This window comes from Microtus ochrogaster, chromosome 17 (assembly GCF_000317375.1).
Source record: "Microtus ochrogaster isolate Prairie Vole_2 chromosome 17, MicOch1.0, whole genome shotgun sequence".
NCBI lineage: Eukaryota > Metazoa > Chordata > Mammalia > Rodentia > Cricetidae > Microtus > Microtus ochrogaster.
The window spans coordinates 32,683,237-32,693,040 of record NC_022019.1 but is presented as its reverse complement, the minus strand read 5'-3'; positions in this window follow the sequence as shown (position 1 = coordinate 32,693,040).

Sequence of the window (9,804 nt, the reverse complement as noted above, 5' to 3'; positions counted from 1 at the left end):
GAGGCAGAGGCAGGCGGATCTCTGTGAGTTCGAGGCCAGCCTGGTCTACAAAGGGAGTTCCAGGACAGGCTCCAAAGCTACAGAGAAACCCTGTTTCGAAAAACAAAAAAAAAACAAACAAACAAAAAAAGAAGATCAGCTCTCCCTAAATTTAGTGACAAACTCATCCACCTTCCCCACATCAAGAGTGCCACCAGGAAAGGACAGAGAAAATCCACTGAGCACCACAGAAAACTATTACTACCAAGCCAGCATCACTTAGTAGGTTTATCCCTCCCATTGCCTCCGAGTAGGGCGGCGCAGTACATGTTTGTGTGCACACAGGGTGGCGCAAGCGCGGCATGGTGGCCCCAGAACTCAGGAGGGTGAGGCAGAGTGACGACGTCAGGCCAGATAGCCACGCCCTCTTTAAAGCACTCTAACCAAATAAAAACGCTTTGCTTCATTAAACGATTAAACACTGTGTATGTGTGTGTGTACGCTCACATGAGGGCAGCAGACTAGACACGCCTCTTTTGGAGTCTTTAAATTTTTTCATAATGAAAAATCAAGGGGTGGGGTGCTGGCGAGATGGCTTGGATTAAGAGTGCTTGCTGCTCTTGCAGAGGTCCTAAGTTTGGGTCCTGTTAGAGGCTGGCACCCCCTTTTCTGCCTTCACTATTGACTTCAATATGGGTTAAATAATTTACTTCATCTGGTAAAAAAAAAAAAAAGCCACAGAGCCTCCGTTCCCCCATTATTCAGCTCCCAGGCTTGCTTCCAGAATCCTGATGTCTGTACTTGTGTTTCTGGGTGAAATGAGATTCACACTCCTATTGTGTAGACTCTTCTCAACCAACAGACCACAAAGACCGTCTGAAAAACCAGGTCGACCTGACGAGGCTTTCTGGAACTGGCCAGTCGCAATGACGTCAAAAGCTTTAACAATGTATTTGTGCTAAATGGCAACAGGAAGAAGTTCTGCTTTTGCTGAAGCTTCGCTGGCCTGCAAAGGTCACGAAAGACCTGTGTAAGAGTCTCCGCCGCAGCCGAGGGCTGCTTGGAATCTCCTGCTCCAAGTTAGGCCCAGCCATGAACACATTTCCGCCTGCAATGTCCGGGTGTTAGCTCCTGCTCCTGGTAGTCAACACCGTAAGAGTTCCCACCAGGAGATCTGATATTCCCTTCCGGCCTCCGTGGGCACTACACGTGTGAACTCACATGTAGCACGCATTCTAATAGGGTCTTAATAATAAAAGCCTGGAGTCAGTCAGGGGAAACTGCTGAGAGATCATAGAGACAAAGGCGCAAAACCACAGCCACCTTACCTGTCAACTTCGCAGCTGAAAGGAGACTGAGACTTCTCCCGCCTTATCCATCCCTTCCTGTCTCTACAGACCTCCAGACCTCTATGGTTAGCTAGTGGCTAGCTCTGCCCTCGGATCTTCAGGCAAGCCTTGTTTGCACAAACAAGATATCAACACAAGTACACATGCATACATGCAGGCAAACATTTTTAAAGATTTTAAAGATGTAAAATGGCTCGGTCAACTCAGACACGTTTAATAATTGGCTTATATGTCTGTACTTACACATTTATACAGTGTATACACATACACACCACTGAAAATAAAAAGCTAAGACATTCCTGGAGAGACAACCCAGCAACTGAGAGCACTGGCTGGTCTCGTAGAAGACGGGATATCAGTTCCCAGCATCCTCTTTGGGTGACTTACAACGCCAAGTAACTCCAGCTTTGGGAGGGCACCCACATACACATGAACTTACATGTTTAGGTATATGTTCACATATATAAGTAAAATTACTTTTAAAAATAAATAAAAAATAAAAACAAACTATCACCAACAAGAAATTAATTAATTGTGAATGTTTCAAAGATAAATAAAAATGTTGATGTGTGTTCCGTCATCTGTTGTGTTTGGGTATGTTGGTTCTGTATCACGGGGCACTGCAAGCTCACGTACATGTCCCTTGGAACTTGGCGTGCACTAGGTTGACCTTCATAATCCTCCTGCCTCAGTGTACTTTCCTTTTCCTTCCTTCCTTCCTTCCTTCCTTCCTTCCTTCCTTCCTTCCTTCCTTCCTTCCCTCCCTCCCTCCCTCCCTCCCTCCCTTCTTTCCTCCCTTCCTTCCTTGGATTTCAACCCCCCTCAAAATCTGGACCTTCCCCTGATAAAAACAAATATAGATTGTTTCCCACCTTTGATAAACAGAGCTTTCCATGCACTGAAGAAGCCCGTGGGCCCGAGGAGCCCACTGTGACACCAGGGCTCAGCTCTGGAACTGGGCCTCGGGGGTGCCCTCCCTTTCCAGGGTTACAGAAACTTGGCCGAGGCTCAGAGCTCATTATCAAAGCCCATTCTGCTCTTAGAGCAGCAATGGTGACTGGCGCTTCCTGGGATGGAGAACGTGGTGCTGGCATCTAGGCCTGTAAACCGAAGAGGAGCCTGCTTGCCGGCTGCTGGCACCTCAGGAAGTGGCTCCAGCTGGAAGTGATTTCAATGAACACAAAAGCAAACGGCTTCCTGATGTCCTTACTGTGTAGGTGCCCTGTGAACCCAGCAATTCCACCACTAATGTCTTATCTTGGAGGAAACCGAGGAAAGCCGATTCCATTGAAATATAGAAAGAGAATCTTTTATTTGCTTCTGGAGACAGTCTTGGTTAGCAAGGCCCGTGGGAGAAGGGAGCCTGGCTGTACAGTTAATTATTTCCAGGCTTTGGTTGTCTCCTCAGCTGGAGAGCTGTAGTGATGAGGCTGAGGCCTGGGCTGTTCTCACGTGCAGAAGGGACCTTGGCTCCTAACATTGCTGTAAGGAGCTCTTTGACTTCAGTGTCCCAGGATGCAGAAATGCCCCTGACCCAAGGATGTCGGGGGAGGCTGTTCATTCATTCCTGGCTGCTCAGACCCCAAATAATCACTCAGAAACTATATTATTTGCTATACTGTTTGGCCAATAGCTTAAGCATATTTCTAGCTTGCTCTTATATCTTAAATTAACCCATTTCTATTCATTTGTGTATCACCACGTGGCTGTGGCTTACCGGGTAAAGTTCTATCCGGCATCTGTCTCCAGCAGGGCTACATGGCTTCTCTCTGACTTGGCCTATTCTCTCTCTATATTTCTCTTCCAGCCTAGCTATATTCTGTTAAACCATTGGTTGAAGGCAGCTTCTTTATTAACCAATAAAAGCAACACATATACAGAAGGACTTCCCACATCACTCAGAGGACCTGATGGGATAATATGGATATTGTCAATCACAACTGAAAACAATTTAGATGTACATGACTTATTGATTTTTGAGTTGTCAAGGCCCTCTTTTAAATGAGAGACATAATCAGAGGGTTCATTCCCCACACACCCAGTTTTGAGTTCTAGTGTGTAGTCGGTGTGTGTGCTCATGGGTGTGAAGGGCAGACGTGCATTTTGGATGTTCTCCACACCCAAATGATTGCTACTGAGTCAGGGTCTCTCTCTTTCTGAATCCAGAGGCTACTGACTGAGCACTGCCAGTTTTCTGGAAGATCCTCTGTTTCTGCTTCCTGATCACTGGAATCACCTGAGCACACCTGCTCAGTTTCTTAGGCAAGTTCGGGGCATTCAATCCAGTTCTCCTGCTGCACGGCAAGCGCTTTATCTGCCAGGTCATCTCCCTAGCCTCTGCTTCTTGTGTTCTTGGCTAAGAACAAAGGCTTCCTCAAACATCCAGTCAGTGCTTGGTCTTGCTATTGGTTGCATAATTCCTGAAGGGAAAAGGAACCAAAGAAGAGACACAACTATAAAGACCATTATCCTCCAGTTAGAAACCTGTTGGTCCAGTTCCCCATCCCCAATCCGGGATCCACCTCTTCCCTAGATGGCAGAGACAGAAAGAAATGCTCAAGCTGGGAGGAAAGTTTCACGTTCACTCAGGGGATTATCTTTGCTCGTGAAGACAATCACCGTATATTTTAGCACACACATGATTTGACTACCCAGGAGGCAGCAGGTTGAGTGCTCTTACTGTGTGCTTTGTGTAGTAGAAGTGCACACATTCAGACAGGCTCTAAGTTAAGTCTAGCATCGTGTCAAAAATCACATATTTTTATCGTAAAAGTTGATTTTTTAAACAGGCATATGTTGGATTTCTAACCACGTGAAACCCTTTCTCCAGACGGTACACGATTCCTTTGCAGAAATGTGTTGCCCGCTGGGTGGGCTGGCTCACATCTGTCTCTGGGTGGGGGTGGGGCTGATGAAGGGGAATGGCTGGAGTTGGAGGCTAGCCTTGTCTGGGGGGGGCTGTTGAAGGGGGAATGGCTGGAGTTGGAGGCTAGCCTTGTCTGGCGGGGGGCTGATGAAGGGGAATGGCTGGAGTTGGAGGCTAGCCTTGTCTGGGGGGTGCTGATGAAGGGGAATGGCTGGAGTTGGAGGCTAGCCTTGCCCGGGGGGGGGGGGGGGCTGCTGAAGGAGGTTAGCCTTGGCTAGAGCGAGACCCTGTTCAGCAGATAGAGCTAGCTACTACATTTGTTGCATCTTCTAATGTTTCGCTTTGATGCTTTCTTTGAACTTTCTAGTATTTTATTACTGTTTTGCCATGAGAACACTCATGATTCGTCCCAATTCCTCTTACTTCTTTGCTTAGCCATACCACTCCGGACTAAAACTCTGATGAGAGAATGACACATTGCCTTACAGGAAACAGGAGAGGGTGGGGCAGCTTAGGGTTGAGAGCAGTGCTGCATTCACAGAGGACCTGGGTTTGTTTCCAGCACCCATGAGAGGTGGACCTGACTGTAACCCCTGTTCCAGGGGATCTGATGCCCTCTTCTGGATGCTGTGGGCGACGGGAATACACATGGTGCATGGACATACACGCAGGTAAAGCACACACACACTAACCGAGTAACATTAGGTCATCAAACAGCATTTTGACACATAGCCAAAGTAGCTGCCACTTACCAGACACTGGGTAGAGGAAAAGGCCATTTTTACAACTCTCCTGATGGCTATATGCAAATTCAGTCCCCAGCTCACCACCTTTAGCTTCCTTTCCCAATTAGAGCACTTCTGCCGGATGTAGAGGATCAGTGGATACAATACAAACAGGCAACTACCGCGAGCAGCTGGGCCAGAAGCAGGTGTGTACACATCTGTGTGGTCCCAAATCCACAAGCTACAACAGTTTCCTTGGTGAAATTTGGAAGTGGTCCGCCCCTCCCCCACTCCACTGCTGGCAAACACAGGGCATTTTACTTGAATCTTTAAAAAGTTTATCCTCTCTGCCCGCCAGCCCCGCCTGTCCCTGCCTTGCTCTTGGCCATTCAGCTCTTCATCAGGACTGTCAGGTGTTTTAGACGGGTCAAGAGTCACAGCTTCACAGAGTTAAACAAACGCGGCACGAACAAAAGTCACACATCTTAAAATAATATTCCCTGAAGTGAGACTGGTTCAGAGGAGCCCCGAAGGCTGTGGTTTCCACAATGCTAACCCGCCACGCGAGGCTCCACAAGCTGAGAAAGCTTCTGCTGCTCCCAGAGACACCACAGGGTTTTCCACACAGCTTTGAAAAATTTAAAAAGATTTATTTTTAAGGATGTGTATGGTGTGGGTATGTGGACACGAGAGCAGCACCCTTGGGAGCCAGGAGACAGCAGATCTCCTGGAGAAGGAGCTAGAGGCAGTTGTAGCAACCGTGCCTGACATGGGTGCTGGGAACTGAATTCTGGCTTTCCCCGGGAACAGTGTGGGCTCTTACCTGCTGAACCATCTCTGCAGCCCTTCTCTTGGCCTTGCTTAGCACACCTGGTGGCTGAGAAGTGGGCTTCAGCTTTGCAGTATTGCAGTATAATCTGTAATAGATTTTTCAGAAACAGCCTAGCCTTAGCATGAGTATTGGTGGTTTTTTTTCCCCAAAATGGGAAAATTCTAAGTGCTATTGTTCCCAAATTTATTAAAGCAGCGATGTTCCTCTACTGCCCTCTCAAGGTTTTCACAGCTTTCTCCATTAACAAACTTTTAATCACCCAAATAGCCTCTTTAAACCTAAGCTGTTCATCATGTAAACTGTGGCTCTTCACCTTTTAAAGAACTTCAGCGACATTACCTTTATCTCAGGTAGGGTTTCTATGGCTGTGAAGACACCATTACACCATTGCTTTGGGACAATGGTTTTATTCTGCAAAGATTTGTGTCTTGTACTTGTTTAATAAAACGCTGATTGGGGCCAGGCGGTGGTGGCGCATGCCTTTAATTCCAGCACTCGGGAGGCAGAGGCAGGCGGATCTCTGTGAGTTCCAGGCCAGTCTGGTCTACAAGAGCTAGTTCCAGGACAGGAACCAAAAGCTACAGAGAAACCCTGTCTCGAAAAATAAAAAAAAAACAACAACAAAAAACACTGATTGGCCAGTAGAGACAGGGTGACCAGGCAGGAAGTAGAGGAGGGGCAAAGAGAACAAGAGGATTCTGGGAAGAGAGTTAGTCTGCAGTTGTCACCCAGACACAGAGGAAGCAGCATGTGGCTGCCTCGCCAAAAAAGTACTAAGCCACGTGGCTAACACAGTCAAGAATAATGGATTAATGTAAGATGTAAGAATTAATAAGAACCCTGAGCTACTAGGCCAACCAGCTTATGATTAATGTAGACCTCTGTGTGTTTATTTGGGACTAAATGGCTGTGGGACCTGGTGGGACAGAAAACCTCAGTCAGCACACCATGTCCATAGCAACTCTTATAAAGGAAAAATATTTAAGTGGGGCTGGCTTACAGTTCAGAGGTTTAGTCCATTACCATCTTGGTGGGAAGCAAGGCAGCATGCAGGCAGACATGGTGCTAGAGAAGGAGCTGAGAGTTCTTACTCACAGACAACAGGAAGTGGTCTGAAATACTAGGCATGGCTTGAGCATATATGAGACCCCAAAGCCTGCTTCCACACGGACGCACTTTCCCAAACAAGGCCACACCTTCTAATAGTGCCACTCCCTTTGGGGGTGCATTTTCCTTCAAACCACCATAGCCTTGTTGTGAGGGTAACTGTTTATGTTCCAGTAAGATCATTTGGGGGTGGGGCTGGAGAGGGTGGTTCTGTGGTTAAGAGAGCTTGCTCCTCTTTCAGAGAAACTAGTTGAGTTCCCAGCATCTGCACACCCACACAGGGTGGCTCACAAGCTTTAACTCCAGCTCTGGATCTGATGCCCTCTTCTGGCCTCTGTAGGCACTGCGCTCACATGCACAAACCCCCACGAACACATACACATAACTGAGAAAACCTATTACTCAAGGACTTTTGAATCCTTCAATACACAACAAAAATACTTTGCCTACATGTTAATAGAAAGGAGCAAAAATCTTCCCTTAGACATAATTCTAAGGTTTTAAATCCCAACACTGCTGCTCTCAGCCACACACACACACAAATCTGGACTAATAGAGAGCAGCGTGGCCCCTGTGTAAGAATGATACGCAAATTCCTGCTTGATTATTTTAAGGCATTTAGTTTACAAATTGTGCACCTGTAAGGTTTATCACCAATAAGATAGAAAACTCAGTGAGCATAATTTTGTAGGGAAAAACAATCTACTTATCATTTATAATATGTGCATGGATATGTGCATATGTGGAGGGTATGTGTACATGAATGTATTATTTTATTGATGAAAAAGAATACATTTTATTATATGTATATTATATACATTTTATATTTTATTGATAAAAAACCTATAATATTAGCAGATTTATCTATTTATTTTTGGTTTTGTGGGACAGGGTCTCTCTGTATAGTCCTGGCTGACTTAGAACTCTCTCTGTATACTAGGCTGACCTCAAACTCACAGAGATCCATCTGCCTCTGCCTCCTGAGTGCTGGGATTGAAGGTGTGTGCCACTACCACCCAGCATATTGGCAGTTTTAAGGAATGAGTTCATTTCTGGTGCTTTCACAGGCCTCCAGCTCCAGGGGATCTGATGCTCTCCTCTGGTCTCTGTGGGCTCCTGCATTCATGTGCACACTCCCCATATATACACACACACTCATACGCATATTAAAGAAGTAAAAAATATAACCACAGTCAAGAACAAGGGTAACCACAATATAAATGACAAGTCCCATTATTTTACTGTATTTACCACCAACCTCTCTACTGAATTCGTGGAGCTATGGCTGACGAGATTCTATAAAGGTCTCAGTTAGTATAAGACTCCTTCCTGCTGCTCCCTGGACAAAGGGGGGACATTTCATCTGCAGGGTTGCCAGGACTCAGGTGAGGGGAGGAGAGCAGGCCGGGGAAACCAGCCACACCTGCCATCGCAGCACTTGGGCCTTGGAGCCTCAGCTACATAGTCACTGTGGAATTCGAGGCCTGCCTAGGCTGCATGAGACAGTTTCAAGACAAAACAAACAAAATCCCCAAATCTAAATAGGCGGCCTGGGAGGGGAGCTTGAGCTGGCTTCCTGATTTGGGGGGCACTAGGAGAATGAACTCGGGACTTCCTGCGTGGTAGGAAAATGAACGACCCCGAACCCTCTTTCTCCTCTAACGCAGGGTCCCACCAAGTTGTCCAGGCAGGTCTTGGACTTCTAATCCTCTTGCCTCTACTTCCCTAGTGGCTAGGCTGGGTTAAGTTAGCTTTTCCCATCTGCACAATTTCTGTCTCACCTCCAGAACTGCGGCTGTTTACTTTAGAATTTTATAAAGCCAATCTGCTGACATTTATTTCACTATTTTTACCTCTCAGCCACCATGTGCTTGTGTTCCTTTCTGGGCTGCGGTGTGGTGCTTTGGTACAGGTGCAGACTGTGCAGTGATGTAATCTCGGCAAGTAACATTTTCGGCACACCTTGGCCACTTACTGTGCAGAGGTCTGTGGGGGCAATGAAAGAGAACGGCTCCCATAGGCTCATACATTTGTGAGCCGAGTCACCAGGGAGTGGAAGATTAAAAAGATTAGGAGGTGCAGCCTTGCTTGAGCAAATGTAGCCCTATTGGAGGAATGTGGCCATTGAGGTCTCAAGAGTCATACGAGACCCAGTCTCTTTCTGCCTGGGGATCAGGATACAGAACTCTCAGCGACCTCTCCAGCACTATGTCCGCTTTCATGCCTCCACGTTTCCCACCATGATAATAATGGACTGAGCCTCCGAAACTGTGAGCCTTTATTCAAGTTGCCTTGAGGGCTGGGGAGATGGCTCAGCAGTTGAGAGCAGTGGCTGCTTTTCCAGAGGTCCTGAGTTCAATTCCCAGTACCCACATGATAGCTCACAACCATCCGTAGTGGATCTGATGCCCTCTTCTGGCCGGCAGGTGTACATGCACATAGAGCACACATTCTGAAACCTTTAAAAATGAGCTGCCTTGGCCATAGTGTTTATCTATGGCAGTGGAACTCTAAGTTGGCACCAGGGCGTGGCGTATTGCTGTGCTAGAGGAGGGACGTGGAAGACCCTGGAAAAGCAGTTGACTGATTCAAGCAGGGTCGAGTAGGCTATCCTAGTGGAGCATGGGCAGTCGTGCCGAGGGCCATGTGAACTGGGGTGGCCCAGCTCAAGAAGTTTAAGAGGGAAAAATAATAGCAGCTGGCTTAAGAGACCATCCTTGTTATATTTTGGCAAAGAATGGCTGCTTTTTGCCATTGCCGTAAAGATCTGCCTGAGGTTAAATTGGAGAATTCTGGATTCATGGTGTTGGCAGAGATTTCCAGACAGCCTACTATTGACTGTGTCATGTGGTTACTAGTTATCACTAGTGTTGACTGTCCTGTGGTTACTAGTTATCACTAGTATTGACTGTCCTGTGGTTACTAGTCATCACTAGTATTGACTGT